Below are 18,698 nucleotides of genomic sequence, written 5' to 3'. Positions count from 1 at the left end.
CACAGGCAGCTGCTCCCTGTGCCCGGTCCTGCTCTGGGCCTGCGCTTCCACAGGTGCCCAGGGCTAGTCCAGGGTCTTCTCCCAGAAAACATGACTCAACACTGTGGCCCAGAGGTGCTTTCTCAAAATGGTGGTGAGATGTACATAGTGTGAACTCGCCGTCTCCACCCCTGTCAAGTGTCGGGTCTTGTTTGGGCTCATTTCTGGGCTGTCCATCCAGCCATTGGTCCACCTGTGTGTCTTTGTGTCAACCACTGTTTTCCTTCTGCAGCTTTATAAAGCTAAGTTTGCATGTGAGAAATCTGAGGTCTCCAGCTTTATTGTTTTTCAACATTATTTTGGTTATGTAGAGTCCCCTGAATTTCCATAGGAGTTTTAGGATGGTCATGAGTTTTGACATGTGGCATTACTGTCATACATTTAGGTCAAATACACTCTATGATTATTTCTTTGTTTCCTGGTTTATTTAAAAGTATATGTCTTAGTTCTCAGGTGCATGGAGTTTTTCTAATTACTTTTAAAACATTGTTAAATGCATTGTGGTCAAAACACTTATTCTGTTTTTGATCCTTTGAAATGTGTGGACATTTGCTTGATGACCCAAAGCTATGGTCTTTGCTGTAAATGTTCTGTATATACTTGAAAATTACATATTTCCAGTCGTTGTTAAAGGTTTACACATCCAAACTGCTAGAATAGGTATTTAATCAGGAACTTACTCAAGGAGAAAAAACAAGCAGTTGGTGTGGGTTCTTGACACCCATTCAACCTAGGATGGTGCACAGTGATTGAGCAGCCCAATACTGCCCCAAATATTTCTGCAGCCAGAGTAAAATGGTGACCCCATACACTCTCATTGTTTTGATCAATACTTAAATCTTGACTTGGCCAAAAAAAGCACACACATACACACATACAAATAGCATACAGTTGATCTGACCTCTTCACATTGAAAATTTGGTAAAAATAATTTTCCACTGCTGTAACAAAATACTTTAAAAGAGGAAAGATTTATTTTGGCTCACAGTTTTGAAGGTTTTAAGACTAGACCAATTGGCCTTTTTGCTTTTTTTTTTTTGCCAAGGATTAGGAATAATACAAGGGTGTCTGCTCTCACCACTCTTATTCAGCATAGTATTAGAAACTTTAGCCATTGCAATAAGGCGAGGAAAAGAAATAAAAGGCATATACACAGTAAAGGAAGAAATTAAAATACCCCATCTTGTCAGATAATATGATTGTCTATGTAGGAAGTCTCAAGGATCCACAAAAACTTCTAGAATCAATAAGTGAGCTCAGTAAGATCACAGGATACAAGATCAATTCATAAAAACCACATTTCCATATACTAACGATGCATACACATAACCCATTTTAAAATACAATATCATTTATAATCATTAAAAAGATAATGACATACTTAAGTACATAATTAATAAAAATGAGCAGAATCTATATATGGAAGACTACAAAATATTAATGAAAGACATTTTTTAAAAGACCTGAATTAATGGAAAGGCATCCCAAATTCATGGATCAGAATATTTAGCATAATAAAGATGTCAATTTTCCCCTGATTTAATCTATAGTAATGCCTTTTCTTTTTCAGTGTAGGGATTGAACCCAGAGCTTCGTGCATGCTAAATAAGTGCTCCACCCCTGGGCTATGCTCCTATCCTTGATTCAATGCAATTTCTATCAAAATTCTGAGTATATTTTGTAGACAGAGGTGTATTCTAAAATTTATATGGAAAAGCTCTGGCCCTCAAATAGCTACAATAAACAAAGAAGAATAAAGTGGGAGGATTTACTCTACCCCATATTGCCTTTTTCTATCATTATAGTATGCAGGAAAGTGTGGTATTGGCAGAAGGATAAACAGGGATCAATGGAACAGAAGACCCAGAAAGAGTTCCATGTTAACACACTTAATTGATTTCTTTAAAAATGCACTCAGCATTACTGATGGCACCAAATGTTCTCTGGGTCCCTCAACCTTTCTGCTTTATTTTAAATTTTTTTGTAGTTGTTGTTTCTTGTGGTGCTGGATATTGAACGCAGGACCTCAGGCATAGTAGGCAAGCTCCCTACCACTGAGCTGTATTCCCAGCCCTGCTTAATTGATTTTTGACAAACGTGAAAAAGCCATTAAGTGGCGTAGGACAGTCTTTCAACAAATGTTCCAAGAGGACAAGGATGGACATCCCTGAGCCAACAAATGGACTGCTGCCTAAGCCTCACCCCTGCCATCCAAAGGGATCATAGGCTTAAGCATGAAAGAGAGACTACGAAAATCAGAGAGAGGGAGAGCAGTCTCTGCGTTTCGGGCTGCGAAATAGTTCCTGGGCCTGACTCTAGCAGCAGGATGCATGAGGCGAGAGAGACCAGTCGGGCCTCATGAGCACTGAGAACTTGCTAGGTGGAGGGTTCCTGAAGACGGCAGAGAGAGAGGCTGCAGCCTGGGGGAGGTCGTCACAAACCACGCGTGGGACAGGAACCGAGTCCAGGCTGCAGCACCAGCCATCAGAACCTCCAGAGGAAGAGACCAAACCATGCAGAGGGAGGGCGGAAGACCCCACAGATGGTTCCCCGGCTAGAACACGGCCGTGGGGCGCCCAAGACGCTCACCAACCTCCTTCATCAGGGGAAGGTAACACAATCCACCAGGAAACGGTGGCCTGTGGGCCAATCTGGCTCACTGCCTGCCCTTGCGGTCTTATGGTGGCTCAGAGGGTGGACTGGCCTGCCTGCCATCGGCAGCTATCCCTGAACAGTAGCCATGACAAAGCCAGGCCCACTCAGCTAAGATAAACTGTCCCACCCTTTCCAGAAGAGCAGGCTGAGCCCCCGGCTCCAGGGCTGCTCAGAGGACCCAAGATCTGAACATGCCTCCACTGTGTCTTGTACACTTTCAACTACTATCACTTAAAAATCAGCTTGCATCTTTTCAGTTGTTTTTGAATGTTCAAGATTATCTCTTAGAACCAGAGGTCAAGATGGAGGTTTTAATTAGCCAATGCCAGCATTTTATGGAAAGAGTATTTAAGTGACTGTTTTATTCAGCGCCACTGTTCTGAGATGTTAAGTGTTCAGTATTCTCCTCTGGGTCCATTGTCAGCAGGGTCCATATTTCGCCTCCTCTGGTCACGTCTGGTCTTATGTGTGCAGAGATTCAGAAGTGGCGACAATCGGTCATTGTGAACTGTCCCCCGGGGCCGCGCCCAGCGTCTGCTTGTGGGGCTGTCGTGTGAGCACCGGCAGAACCCGGGAGGACAGCAGGAGGAGCGAGGACCTGGAAGTGCCTGGGGTGTCACTGCCACCGTAGGGAGGACGCCATGTGGTCACTTCTCAGTGTCTGTCCACAGGCTCCCACTTTCAGACCTTGCCAGGGCTCTGGGATTCTTGGTGCTGGTGTGGCCCTGCCCTCACCCTTTATGTGGCCTTTACAGTGGCGGCCTCTCTCCCCTTCTGTTTCAGAAGAAACCTGCTCCCCCCCCTGTCCCATGTCCCCTCCCTTACCCCGTGTGCACCCGCCACTCTACTCTGCTTCTGCGAGCACTGCTTTCTCAGACTCGCCTGGGAGTGAGTGCGGTGCGTGGTGCCTTGGCCTTGCTCTCTTGGTGTCACAGCTGCCAGGTTCCTCTGTGTGTCATAGTGACAGGCACCATCTTTTTCAAGCCTGAATAACATTCTACTGTGCAGATGAGCCATTGCCTTGTGTGGTCATCCATGGACGGCTGCCTGGGCTGACCACGTATCCTGGCTGTCCTGAACAGTGCGACGAGCACAGGAGTGCCCATGTCCCTTGGAAATCCTGGTTTCATTTCCTTTGGCCGTGCACCCAAGAGTGAGACCGCCGGATCTCGTGCGCTGTCTGTAGATCTGGGGGACGGACAGGCTGTTTCTCTTGCTGGCTGTGTGAGTTGGCGTCCCCACAGTGGCCTGGCAGGGTCCCCTTTCTCCACATGCTGAGCAGTGTCTCTGGTCTTCTTGGCTTTCCGGTATCAGCAGCCCTGACAGCCAGGAGTGCCATCTCCCTGTGGTTAAGTCCCGCCCCCCAGTGACCAGCAATGCTGAACACCACTGTGTACTTTTCACGTGTTCCTTGGCCATTGGTGTGACTTCTTTTGAGAAGTGTCTATTTAGGTCCTTGGCCCATTTTCAACCTGCACTGCCTTTTGCTATTGAGTTGCATGAGTCTTTTTAATTTGGTGTTAACCTCTCACCGGATGTGAGTTTGTGAATACGTATACACACATCATCCCATATATGCAGTTGTGTAGTATTAATCATAAGTGACACATAAGAAGCCAGTCTTATATATATTTTATGACACTCATATATGGGATCGTTTTCTCAGTTTGGGGACAGGGGACAGATGCTGCTACTGTATGGAAAGGCTACTGATTTTTATGTGTTGATTTTAAACCCTGACAGCATCTACCTTTTGACTTGGGGACACAGAGCAAGAGATGTACAGGTCCCTGGGACCTGGACAGTGTGCAGGGGAGAGCCAGCTGTTAGTGGGACATTCTGCATACTAAGTCCCAAGTGACAGGGGTGTCCCTGTGATCTTTAATAAACAAATATGTATGTGTCCAGGTTCCTGAGTCTCATGATGGTATGGACCGGACTCCAGGAGAGATGCCCTGGCCCTGGGCAGTGGGCTTTGGGCTGCACATACTCAGGTGACTGTGGCTCCGTGGGGCCAGCAGAAGCCTGGACCTCAGAGCCGTGTGATGCCTCAGGACCTTGGCTGAGTGTTCTGCATGGGGAGGGTCTGGGTCCTCCTCCAGGTGGGACAGGTGTTGGGGTCCAAGCCCTCCAGTTTTCTGGCCTTGGTGGCTCTGAGCACTGGCCATGGTGATTTCCATGGGGAGGTTCTTCTAGAAGGCCAACCTGCAGGGCCTCAGACTTACCAAGGTGATGGGCTCCACGGCCACCCAGGGCCACCCAGGGCCACTCAGGAGAGTCAGTCACATGATTTCTAGGCAGCACCAGCATCTCATTGGACAAGAGCAGCCAAGCAGTTTGTGCTTTTCTCTCACCTCAGCATGGAGTGGGCTCAGAGAGTGGGGCTTCAAGTGAGACTGTCGGGGGTACTGCCCAGAGTGGCATGGTGGTCCTCCTGGGGAGGCTCCAGGGAGTGGGCAGTGCTAGAAATGAGTCAGGAGGAGCGGCAGTGGCTGCCAGCACCAGAGCCAAGGTGCTACCACTGGAGTGACCGAGATCCCTGAGATGGGGCAGAGTGATGGAGGCTGGAGAGGGTGGCAGGGTGTGGCAGAGCAAGGCTGCGGTCATGGCCACCAGGTAACCTGGGGTGCGACACAGGGACGCTACGAGAGCAGCACCCAGAGCAGGCAAGGAACCCGACAGGACATGGGCGAAAGGCCTTGTGCTGGGAGGCTGCAGAAGGCGCAGGCCACTGGCACAGAGCAGGACAGAGGGGGGAATTCCGGGGATGGTGCTGAAGGGGAAGGGGGATGGAGCTGCCAAGTTTGGGGCCACCTTTTGACCCCAGCAGGTGGAGGAAGGAGGTTAGGGAGGGGACAGTGTGGGAGCTCCCTGGGCGCAGAGGCCTGGGGAAGGCTCAGGAGGCAGGAGGTGATGGGGCTGGGGCTGGAGTGGGGCTGGGGCTGGAGTGGGGCTGGGGCTGGGGCTGGAGTGCCCCGCTGGGCCGGGTTCAGTCCCCCGATCTCCACACAGAGACAGGAACAGACAACCCAGGTCCTCTTCCAATGCCCTGGGAAGTGACAGGGATCGCAGTTCAGGTGCTGCTCTGCGTTGAGTCCCAGGGCATCTAAGTGGGCAGGGACTGAAAACAGCGCTAAGTAAAAAGTGAGTGGCTTTCACAGGGGACCTCGGAGGGGCCACACCTGCAGCAGCCTGGCTTCCTGGTGGACTCTGTGGTGTCCACGGATGTTATGGACAGAAGCTTCACTGGCTTGCAGGATGATTGCAGAGTGCTGCCAGCGCGGCGCCTGTCAGGGGGCCCCAGGGGCTTTTCCATGTCTGTTTCTTGGTGCTTCCCCCCACCCCCGGATGCTCCTTATTCTTTCCACCTCCTCAAAAGGTCAATTCCAGGAACCCTCACCCAGGGTACCCAAGTCTAGAGCTGCTTGGGGCCTTGCCCAGCTAGTTCCTGCCAAGATCCAGCGCCCAGCATGAGGCTGGCCCATGGGACACCTCTGCTCTCTGCCAAGTGGACAAATGTCCCTTCATGTCCCGACCACTAAAGTGTCAGCACACTGCTGCTTCTGCTGCTGGGGGTGTGACACACAGAATGCGGCACCTTCTGTCACCCTGTGGGGGAGCATTACTGCTTCAGGGACGTCAAGTCTGGAACTTTGTTTTCAAGAACTTTAGTCTCAACCCTCAGCAGGTATCCACCACGGAGCTCACCTGCTCACCGATGACGGCCCCGCCGTGAAAGGGAGCTGTGTGGAGGTGCCAGGGGACACTGGGAGTGACGGACTGCAGCAGCTCAGGGCAAGTGGCTCCCTGGGAATGCAGACTACAGGGTCCCCTCTTTTGGTTTGCCTACAAAAAACTTCCTGTATTTTAAAAGCACCCTGGGCCAAGTTAATCTGTTGGTAGGCTGCTATGGGCCACACAAGCCCCCGCTTTCATTTTTTAAAATGGACCTGAGCAGTTCAGACTTGGACACACGTGGTGTCTGGTTCGGATGTGATCCCACCATGGGGCCGGCATGGCCACCTGGGGAGCTCATTCATTCCTGGCAGCCCGGGGCGTCCATGGGGTTATTACAAGTTTGCGCTAAGTGGGTAAATGGTGTCCCTGCAACTGCAGTTTCTGAGGCTGATTAACTCAGCAAGCATCTTCCCTGCAGTAGGACAAGGCCTTGGTGATGGTGCAGGCCCCAGAGGATTTGGACTTTGGGTTATGGACTCAAATGTGGGCAGATCACTTCACAAGCTGCGCCTCCTCTTCTCACGTGTCCAGTTGGGGTGACATCTGTCCCTACCTTGTAATGGCATCGAGATCATCAAGGGAGACAGTCCAGCTCAAAGCACTTAGAACTGTTCCTGGCAGCAAAGCACCCTCAGGCCCGGCTGCCACCTGCCACTCTTGGTCTGGGGAGGCGAACCTCGCTGCCCATCTCGGCTCCTGGTGGTGCAGGAACTAGCCACTGCGTGCCAGGAAAGGACCAGGCAGACCTGGAAGAGGCAGTGCCAGGGAATGGACCAGCAGGATCAAGGGTCAGGCTGGAGGGTCAAGAACACAGTCCTCTCCCGGGAGCACTCTCTGTGTCCTGGTGATTCTTCCTGCAGCATCTAGCCAGAACTTTACCTGGGCCTCTCTACATGGCCTAAGCCAGTGGTTCTGAAACCCACTGAATGACCTGAAGGGTTTGTTAAAATAGGGTGCTGGGTCCTGCCCTCAGAATTTGAATTCAGGAGGGGGGAGGGGGAGCCGAGAATGTGCACTTCTAATAAGGTCACAGCTGCGGCCGCTGCCGGTTGTCCAAGGATCACACCTGGAGAACCAACAGTCTAAGAAATTATGACAACGGTCAGTCGGTGTTGGGGGTTCATGGAGGTGAAGGTAGAGCATCAGTCTTTGCCCAGTGGAGAAGAGGGGCCTGGGGGAGTATGCCCTGGGACTGGCACTTGGGAGACCAAATCTGGGTTCTCCTTGGGCACTTTCGTCCAGTTGGTGTAGGGACCTGGGGGAGATGAGGTCAGAGCAGGCAGCAGCGTGAAGGGTCAGGTAGGGGGACAGGTCAAGTCTGTGGGGCCGACTAGAGAGAACAGGAGGGTTAGTCCAGAGGCAGGCCTGAAGGCCAGGTCCTCAGCCTGTCCTGCCTCTAAAACCCGGGGGGACTTCCTCCATGAAACATTTCCCAAAATATGGACTGAAACTCACAAGTCAAGTACCGTGTGATGAACAGCAATTTTAAAAACCGAATTGAAACAGAATGGAAGAGTTCATCACACCCAAAACAGCCATGGTCTCCTCGATTGGTTCTGGGCCTGTGTGTGTCCCTGTGCTGGGTCATGCTCTGCGTGGGTCACAGCCTGAAGGCTCGGCTCACAGACCCAGAGGGCTGGACTCTTCCTGCCACAGCAGCTATCACAGCCTGAGTGAGATGCTGACCCTAATATGGGGGGCATAAGGCCTCCAAATCCCCAGAGCATTTGAGAAGAGGGGAGAGCTCCCACAGTCATGGGTGATGGGAGCTGTCAGGGAGCACGGAAGGCCACAGAGAGCTCGGACACCAACTCAAGGGTTGGCTTCATCTTCGGTACATCAGGGTGCCATAAGTGTTTGAGTGGGACAGCAGCTGGAGACCTTGGGTATGACAACACTTGGTGGCTCACCCAGCGCCTCCATCTCTAACCAAGTAAGAGGCACCCGAAAGTTAGAGACCCTGGAATCACCAGCTTGGTCTGTCAGTCTGGCCACAATGCCAGCTCCTCTTTAATTACAGTCTTCAAGATGCTGTCACTGGGAATTTTGGTGGGGAATTATTTTCCCTCTCATGGAGGCCATTGTTTCCCACAGAGCAACTCAATATCGTGTCCATGTTGAGGCCTTGTTACGCTCTGATTGTCTCAGTTCACACATTAAGAAGCAGGTATAGCTCTGTCTGCTTGGGGACACTGAGGGCCCCAGACTGCTGGATCAATGGCTCCTTCCATGAGCTCATTATCAGAAGCTTCCAGCATTTCGGAGTCCAGACACTGAAAACATGGCGGCCAAGCAGAGAGCAGTCTTGCACTGTGGCCCCACCTTTGAATATGTAAGTTTTCTATTCTATCTAAAGGAAACTTTAGAAATTTAAGAGATCTTAAGAAATTAAAGCAATTTTCATTTAAGAAAATTTCACATTTAAGAAATTTTCAGAAACGCACAGAAACAGAAATGGCGGCAGAATTTAGAAGACAGTGTATTGCAAAAGTCCGTGTCACTTTTGCCCACCTCTTTCCTAAGCTGAAACCTAATTCTCTTTTCATCCCGGGTGCTGACTCATGGGAGGCCTTGAACATTCCACAATGTTCATGGCTAATTGTACTGCGGAACTGCCTGCTCCCTTTTTTCATGCTACGTACGTACAGAACACCAACAATTGCATCTTATTTCCTCTCATCCACCTTGATTGAGGCAGAAAAAGGATAAACAGCAAGTGCTGTTGCAAATATCCATCCAAAGTGGTAATTATTGCATCATTATATTCCCTATTTTACTTGTCATGTACCATTAGAAGGTAACAAGATCATTGTCAGTCAAAGATTGTGGAGATAATTACAGCATCTATAGGTTAGCGGGGAATCAGATTGTGCTGGTACCCATCAACGCCAAGGTGCTGAACGTAATTAGAGAGAAAATATGCAAAGGTTGAGATGAGTGAAGCCCTGGGGATTAAATACCGTGACTGATTTGAGAGTGACTCTTCCACATCCTGGCACTGCAGATGGAGGCCTCAAGCTAGGTATGTGACAGAAGACAGGCAGTTCTGCTGGGAGCAGCGCATCCAGACGCCACTGGCTGCCTGTGAGGCCCTGAGCAGGGCACAATTTGGAGAACACGCTCTACCGGGTTTTCCAATCTGCTGGGTTTTCCTCCCGTTTCTCCAGCCTCGGGGCTGGCTGTTAAGGCGTGGGACAGTGGGAAGTGGGCTTCTGCTCACCTCTGGCTACTAACACCTGGGGGCCCACCAGGAGTCTTGTCAAGGGTCCAAGGATGTCCCCTAGCACCCCGTCACCACGGATTCAAAGTCCCCAAGTTCAATGCCATCCACCCCCATGTTCAATGCCTGCCCAGCAGCCACCTGGCCCTACCGCTAACCATGACTGCCGTTGGGCTTCTTTCCCAGTAAGACACAAACACCAATCCAAAGACCAATGTCATCAGGTTGATACCAGAAAATTTAACAACATTTTACATCGTGAAAAAACAAAACAGGTTTAGAGGACAGAGGAGCCTGCAGACCATGATGTCAACGAGACACAGGGAAAATGCCGGGGAGCAGCACACGACGAGTCCAGGTGAGGTCACAGGAACAAACAGAGGTCACTGTCCTCACGGCCCGCCCCCCCAGGCTCCTCGCCGATGGCCACAAGCACAACCTTCCGCTCTGAGTGTGGAAGTAGGGTGGGGACACACAGCACTGGCTACCTGGGCCACATACGTCCTCGGCAACATCCAGAAGTCCCTTCCTGTGAGTTTTATAGCATTTTTGTTTAAAACACACAAATGAAAAAAAAAAATCCATTACCCATGTTGGGGGGGGCGCAGATGGCTATAGACACTAACTGGTGGGAGGCTAACTGAGCCGGGGAGGGCGCCAGCCACCGTGGGAGAACCTCTTGGTCTCGCGCGGGCCGGGTTTGGTCTCGGGTTCGAGGTGCTTCTGTCCGAGAGCCTGGTCTTGCACAAGTGTGGCTTCTTCCCTAAGAACCGATGGCCACTGCACACAAACAAGCAGTTGGAAGCTTGGTTCACATTTTTTTAATAACATGGCACAGTTTACATTCCACAAGAGGCTCTGCCAATGAGAACATGCTGAAGATTCAGTTGCTTCACTTTGCTTTTCACACAGGGTCTAGAAAGGACTTTGTTACATACAGGATAAACAGCAAAAGGTCTGTATAGAACAATCTCTTTACAATACTGAAAGCTACCACTACAGTTCCAGTGTACATATTCCTTGGATTTTTTAAGTTGTTATCTTTTTAAAAAAAGAAAACAAAACAGAAAAAAAAAGCCAAAAAACCCCCCAAAAAACAAAACAAAACACTGCACAAAATCTGGTGTTCACAAATCTGAAGCTCACAACTAAACCTTCAGTTTACTACTAAAATAGATCTCTCTGCTTATTAGAAACAATGGTCTATAGTTCACTTTTTTTTTTTTGCAAAAACAGGATAACAACGTCAGATAGCACTTTAATACACTAGAAGACCAAATGGAATTAATTTTATTTCATACATGTATTTTATAGTCCAGTAGACAAGATATATTGTATTTCTCTGCTAGTAAAGTCATATTCCTCCAAATATGTAGACAAGAAGTTTAATGTATTATAAAAGTATCATGAAGAGACATTAAAATTGATGCAAACTCAAAAACACACACGACTTCTCCTCTGCCACCTGTCACCTCTGTGAATCTCAATGGCTCTGCGAGGTCGACCTGTCCCGGCTATGCCAGACCTTGTTACTGACTAGAGTACAGTGCGTCGCGCTGGGAACCTGCCTCACACTCAGCGGTTTCTGAATACAGTGAAAACATATCCATCATCTCAGAAAACGCAAAGCTTTCTTTCAGGATCTGTTTGGGTGTAATTAAATCACACTGCAAAATGAGGATGTGTGTATACATATGAAATAGGACACACTTAAAAAAAGGCATGGTTCCCACCAGAGGCGTGTGAGGTCTCGTGACTGGCGGTGACCGATTCTGACAGCCTGCTCTGTCTGCCAGACATGGCTGCCGGCCCCTGATTTTGGCATCTGACCAATCCCACCCTCCCTGGCACTGGTTTGCCTTCCTGGGGCGCACCTGCCCCTGAAGCCCACAAGCAGCAACTTCAGATGCAAAGTTCCAGCCTGGGGTCCCCTCTGCAAAATAGGATGTTTCTCCATTTGAAAAAAAAAAAAAAAAACAAGCAAGGAAAACAGAGTCATATCACTTAAGCGTTTGTTCAGGGAAAATATGACCTTAAGTATGTTGTAAATGGATTTGAAAAGGCTCCTTTGAGTTAGGCGGGCTTTTGTGAGAAGCCCTAATGTTCATTGCATAGTTGAAGGGTTTAGCTGTCTCTAACAATAAGGGGAACACAGCCTTAGCAGACCGTGCTCACTGATATCAGGTTTGCAAATAGCACATTTCAAGAAGTAGTAATGTATTATGTTACTTAATCTTTATCTATTTCCATTTGTACAAAGTAAAGCTTTCATCTCACCCTTTGCATATATGAACCACCAGCTCATGAAGCAATCTCTTTACAGGACTATGTACACGGCCTTCCCTTCCCATCTAAAAGAGCTCTGCGTGATGGATGGTGTGGGCTCCCCCGTCCTCCTCAAACTGGTGTGTTGTTATCTTTACTGATTTGGCTGAAATCAAGAAGTTTCATACAAGGAACAAAGAGTAAGAGACATGAGAACATATGACTTAGCTAAAGGATCTGAAAAATTCCAACATAGAATATACAAAAACATTTCCAAATCTGCATGGAATCTGTACATGTTTTACAAGGGGAGCGGTGGGGCTGGCCACCGCGTCTGCGTGGGGTGCAGGAGTCCTCCCTGATCTCAGGGCTCCCTCCGCTAGTCACCTTACCGTGCCTCAATGTCCTTCAGAGTGTGGAAGGGCGGCCGCTCCCTTTTCTCCGCAGACACGGGGCGGCCCCCTAGCGTGGAGATGAGCGGGGGCGGCGCACTTAGCGCTGCTGTGGGGGGCGTCTTGTTGAGCAGTCCATTCTGGTGGCCGCTGTGGGGCTGATGCGCTGGTAGTGCATGCTGGGGAGGCCCAGCGTGAGGAGGCTGGGGTGCAGCAGGTGGCCGTCAAGGGAGGCGGGGTGCACAGCGTGCAGCTGCAGGTGCTAGTAGTCCTCGCGCATCACGTGCAGGCGCTCACACTCGTCCAGGTGGCCGGCCCGCTCGTGCTCCCGCCGCTGGTCCACAGCCAGCAGCGGGTGGTGGTGATGGTGGTGGCTGTAGTCGTGTGGCTCGAGGTCCCTGAAGGATCTGTCGGCCTCGTACAGCTGAGGAGCCAATAGCCGGTGCAGCGGGTCGCCGCGCAGCAGGAAGTCCCTGGCCAGAGGGTCCCTGCGGTGCACGTTGAGCTCCTGGTAAGGGTCCCTCAGCGGGTCCTGCATGGGGTCCCATTGGAAGGAGGGGTAGGGTAATCGCTCCCCTCCCGGGAGCGGGCTGAGGCCCATGAAGGGGGTCATTATGCGGGTCCAGTCCAGGCTGCGGATGCCACCCATGGGGTGCAGGCCCGCCACGCCCACCGCCATGGGCACTGAGGCCAGCGGGCCTGCGTGGGTACCCGAGGCTGCGCCCGGCGGCTGCGCGGGCTCCACAGGCAGCTCATGCTCCTCCCTGTGCTCCTCCTTGACTTTGACCTCAGTGTTCTTCCGCGGGTTCTCATAGGCAGGTTCGCCCTTGCATGGCTCGGCCTCGCGGCCCGAGGTGCTGCCCGGCTGGGCACTGTCCAGCGCGGGGGTCCGCACATAGGGCGATGGGGCCGCGTGCCAGCTGCTTGGCCTCCTCGCCCGGGGCGCGGCCCTCGTAGCCGTGCCCGTCTTTCTCGGGCGCTGGGCCCTCCTTGGCCTTGTGCTCTTCTGCGGCCAGGTCTTTCTGCGACTCCGGGTGGTCTCTCTCCCTCTCTTTGGGTTTGTCCTTCTCCCGAGCCTCTGTGTTCAAATGACCCCTGATCTGCTCGGTGGCATTGCAGCTGTGTCCCAGGGCGTTGGCCGGGAGGATAGGTGCTGGTGAGGGGTGGCTGGAGTGTCTCTGCTCCACGCTTTCTCTGAGCAAGGAAGGGGAGAAAAGCACGCAGGTGAAACGGCCTGTGGCTGGAGAGGGGCTGCGATGAAATGGCGGTGTGAAGAGGACAGGCTGGGGTATGGCCCCCGTTGGCCGGTACAGTGGACTGCCCCGAGTGGTGCAAAGCTGGCCACCTGACCTACCTGCCTGAATTTCAGAAGCTTAACAGGGACAAAGTACTGGGGATGAGGGTGAGTGGAGAGTGGAGGGGCTCATCCTAGCTGTGTAAGAGCCATGGGCCTCAATCAAGGCCAAGACCGGGAGGAAGCACTGTCCCAGAGCCAGAGGGGGCCCGCAGGTCTCTAAGCCAGAGCTGCGGCCACAGAGCCTGCTGCCCAACTTCTCAGGGTCCTTTCATGTTAAAGGTACATTCTAAAAGCCCAGAGCAAAGTGACTCCCAACTGGCTGCATTTCCAGTGGAGAGTGGATGTAAACATTAAAGGAGTCTCTGCCTCCTGACCCTCACAACAAAGGCCAGTGTCAGCCAAAAGGCCGGGGACAGAACCAGCACCAGGGGACCAAACAAGGAGTGGGAAAGGTATCCAGGGACCCAGGAATCTGGGGCCATACCCAACACTGGGCATTAGGTCAGTAAGAGCCAAAGTCCCAAGGGCACTTGGAGGCCAGCAGTAGAATAGCAGGCTGGGGACACAGAACATCTTGGGGATACTGAGGATAACTTTAGAGCTCCTTCAGTAATGAGAATGTGAAAGGAGAACACCAGAGACCTAGGGTGGATGGGAACTTCTGAGGAGTAGGCAGAAAACACAGAGCAGAGTGGCAAGAAGATCAAGCCCAGCTGAGATAGGGAATCACTCAAGGCTCAGGATGCCCAGAGCATGCCTGGCCAAGGTGAGGAGAGGAGAGATGCAAGCTGTCTCCAGGGCTAAAAAGAGAGGCAGAAGACCAGGCGGCCACGTGGGTGAGAAATGGACGTGCCCCTGCACCTCTGGGTTCCTAAGCTTATGTGGAAAGGCCAAGAAGAGTGACCTCAAGGGGAAGACAGAAGAGGAGCAAATTTTATTAAGCTTCCTGACTTCCATCAAGAGGCCATGTGAATCTGCCAAGAGCACCCTGAAAGGTGTGTCCTACTCAGTGACAGGTGAGCTGGACAGCCTGGGGTCTAGAGCTGGTCTGCTGTGGCCACACCCCACTTCAGCCATGTATAGGTTGAGCTGAATGCTGTCCACGTTGGCCATGGGTTCAGAGATTGTTATCATACTGCTCAGGAGGAGGAGAATTTTTTTTTTTTTTTTTTTTTTTTTTTTACAAAAGAAATCAACCACTCTACCGTGACAGCCTATGACGAGTATCCCGTGATCTACCACACAGCCTGCAAAGGCAAACTCGGTCACCAGTACACATCGCACACAAGACACACAGTAAAGAGAAAGTCAAGATCAGGATCAAATTTCAATCCTAAGTGCCAAAAGGACATTGTTAGACATTTCTGTCAAGCATATCTTGTGCATCCCTTATCAGTGCATTTAAAATGAAGGCAGCCTGAAGAGGGAGGGAAAGGTGGGGAGGAGGTTAAGAAGGCTACTGACATTCTTCAGAGACAACACAAGACTTTCCTCTTCAAGAGAGCTTCCTTTTTAGGCACAAGTTCCCAAGTGCAGAGACAACAGTGGTTATTTAAAGCTTCTTGTCCACCAGGAAAACCAAACCAACAACAAAGCTTCTTTTGGACGCATCTCTACATTTGGGTTAGTAAAATTTTATTAGTCATCTATGAGCCCCAGACTTTGAGTTTGAACAAAACTTGAGAAAAATATGATGAGGAAATGCAAAGATGATTTTCTAAAAGCAAACAAAAAGAGAGAGGAAGAGAGAAGCCTATGGATGGGTCATGGGCTGCGTGAACTTGAAAGAAACATGGCATTGATTCATGCTGTGTGTGTCTGGCCTGGAGCGCTGGCTCGCTGTGTCACAGAGTCGGGCTTGTGTGGGGACTGCTAACTCTCAGGGGCTCGGGAGCTCTCTGGGTACTGCTGCCACAGGGCAGGCGCCCTCCCTTGGCTGTGGTAGTGCTGTCATAGTCACTGTGCCACAGGGCACTGGGACTGAGGGCCGCTGGCAATAGCTGGCTGGGAGGGACCTGGGGCTACGGGGTGGCTGGATCTCAAGGCTGGGACGGGAGGGCGGGTGGCCGGTTCCACTGGCACAGAGCGGGCTCCCCCATTGGGACTCCGGAGTGGTTTCTTTGCATACCTTTCTTTGTCATCTTTACTACAGATGAGTCCCGTGTATCTACATCTCTATCTCTGTCATGAGCTGCAGCTCCCCTGGCTTCAGCCAGGGCGGAGGGGTCGGGAACGACGGAGGCGTCCGTTGCAGCCCGTTACAGGGCTCGTGAGGGTGGCTAAAGCTCTGCACACTGGGGCCATCCTTGTGGCCAAACATTGAGTTGGGTGCTGAAATGGCGAAGTGGGGAACAAAAAGTTTGGAGAGAGATTATACGACCTGCTGTGACGGGGTACTTACCAAAGCCTTCAACAGCACCCAGAGTAAAAATGAATACATGTTATTGGGAGCTGGAAGGAAAGGAGATCAACAGTCATTAGAGGAGCTCTGTACTGCCCCTGGAGAGGCAGTGCACAGCTGTCTAAAAGTCCAACCCAAAAGCAAAAGTGCAGGTGGGCAGGGGGGCATTAAAAATGAAAGGGACCAAACAGGTGTCAGGATCACCTGATCACACATATCTAGCTCCTGCAGAGGCTCTGAGCATGCAGAAGGGCGGCTGTGACGGTGTATGTCATCGACTGGGAATCCCGTCTCCTCTCCCTGCCAGACCCTGCTTCTTGTCTTCTCAACATGGGCAAACTACAGTGAGCCCCCGAGACCACTCAGGACCTCGACCTGAACACACGCAGAAGCCCTCCAGGCTGTCCCTTAAAGAGCCCTCATTCACTGTGAAGGTGACCTAGAGCTACACTTTAGGTCTCCTCTGCTCCCCAAATAGGAACAGACATGTCTGCAAGACCACCAGCTGCACATCCAGAGACTGCGAGGCGTCCAGGACACGCAGGGCTGGCAGCCCCTCCTACTAGAGACTAGTAGCAGAAAGCTGTAGGGCTCTACAGGCCACAAGGACATGCCACACGTCTTGATGGCTCTGGGCCTGGTCCTGCAGTTCTTCACTGCACTGTTTCAACCCCACGAGAGCCACAAGTGCTTTTTCTTCTAGTAGAGGCTATGGCCAGCCCTTGGGTGGAGGAGATGGGAGTCAACTGTTTGCAGCCATCAGCTACATCACTGTCTCTGGCCCTAGGGATTGACGGGACAGTGGCCTCCTTAAACCAGTGGCTTTGCACATGTCCACCAACTCCACTGTGTAAGCCTGCCATTGCAATTATATGACTCAAGTTCATTCCCAAGAATATAGTTTCCTTCATCTTGGAAGGTCTGGCGTCAGAGGAGAGTCCAGGCAGGTATGGAAAGCTAGAGGTACTCACTAACTGAGGGGTTTCCAAGTCCCCCAGAGGCATTGCCACCAACTGCTGCTGGGCCTGTGAAGGTGGACGGCTGATTGAAAGGCTCTGCAAACAAAGGCAGGAGGAAGGTAGGGCTCAGATTCCCCAGTGGGATGGGAGCAGCGGGGTGGGGGTGGGTGGGCGAAGCAAAGCCAATCCCTGTCCCACCCACACCTGGCTTGCCTTCCTAGTGGGGTTGGTAAATACCTGTGAGGACTGTGTCCCTGCCCTGCCTAGGGACACAGGAGCCCCGTGCTTCAAGGTGTCTTCCCGCACCTCTCCCAGGAGGGTGCTCTGCAGCCTCTCACTGGACAGAATTAAGACCACTCCTTACGTTCCCAGGGGTGAAGTCCTACCATCCCCTGCGTCTGCTTGGCCACATGCAGAAAATATCAGTAAATAAAGGCCACAAAACCAGGGGCCTCTGTAATATCAGCTTGTCTTTCTTCCACCTGCAGAAGGTGCCTTGGCTGTAGAAGGTGTCGATGTTTCCTCCCAGGGAGGGACAGAATGCCCTGGACTCCAAGTCCCTGAGGCACCCAGGACAAGCTGTCCCCAGCTGTCCCCCACCATTAACTCAGGGCAGAGTAGGACTAGCACAGACATACTGGTGAGGGAGGTGGTTTAGGCAGCAGTGAGTCCTGAGGTGGTGCCACATGCTGAGTGGGCCCCAGTGGCAAGTGACTTACGGAGGACGGTTACCCATGTGCTGGTAGGCGCAGCAGGAGCCACCTTGCCCCCGTGAACTCACCCAGGTGAGCAGCAGGGTTGTGGAAGTTGCTGTGATGATGAGGTGGCCCAAAAGGGGTCCCGGTGGGGTGTGCAGCACCTAGTAAGTCAAACACCACCAAGGTCAGGGCTTACAGAAAGCAGCTTCGAGGAGCAGCCTGCTTCAGCAGGCCTGGGGACCCCAGGAAGTCTGCTGGGGTGAGGCCCATGCCTGCCTGGCCCCTCTCCTCTTTCCCAGCAGGGCAGAGCCTCGCCTTGGGTGCCAGGAAGAGCCAGGTTCCTCGTGGACTCAGTAGCAAACCCCGTGCCTTCAGGGCATCCTGGTCCATGCTGAGGCTGCCTTCCTCACAGGTTCCCCTTATCTACATTTGCTTCTCAACTCTTTATCACACCTGATATGCATGCTTGTAAGGCACCTCAAATCCTTCTCCTGTAGCGGCTGGGAAAGGAAGGAAAGAAGGAAAGGGAGGACCAGATGTGCATGAGTTAGGGAAGGACAATGCTTCCATAGCTCAGGCCATGGGGAGGGGCCACTCACAGCTCATTGCCAGGGGGCGTGGCCTGGAGGGGCGTGGCACCGAGGGAGCTCCACCCTGCCGTGTATATCAGGCATTAGTCTCTGACAGTGAGATAAAAATGGTGAATTTAACTAACATTAACTAGTAATAAATACCAGGTTAAAGTTTTATCATATAACTATTTTGGGGCAAAATTCAAGCGTAATCAGGACCTATATTTACCCATCTACCAACAAGGTTCCATAATGCCTGGCATTTTGTCTAAGTTCCTATAAATAAGTGCAAATTCCCTCAAGAAAAGACAGTGAAGGAGGACTGTCCCTGGGCTGTCAGGGCCACCAGCAAAGGAGAAGTGTGGATCAGGCACTGCCTCTCAGCATCTGAAGGGACCTGGGCTGTGGTCCACCTGGTGGCTTGTTTTCCACCTGGGAGTGCAGAGAGGTTCCCCCAGCTCC

At 51.5% G+C, this 18,698-nt stretch overlaps 1 pseudogene; it reads right to left on the bottom strand.

Annotated features, from left to right (window-relative positions):
* Positions 1 to 12,305: 12,305 nt before the first annotated feature.
* The window catches only part of LOC144256019 (autism susceptibility gene 2 protein-like), a 97,096-nt pseudogene continuing 90,703 nt past the window's right edge, over positions 12,306 to 18,698 (bottom strand).

The sequence above is a fragment of the Urocitellus parryii genome, chromosome 7 (genome assembly GCF_045843805.1).
Source record: "Urocitellus parryii isolate mUroPar1 chromosome 7, mUroPar1.hap1, whole genome shotgun sequence".
Taxonomy (NCBI): Eukaryota; Metazoa; Chordata; class Mammalia; order Rodentia; family Sciuridae; genus Urocitellus; species Urocitellus parryii.
Note: the sequence above shows the minus strand (reverse complement) of the source record. Positions and strands in the feature narration are given on the sequence as shown.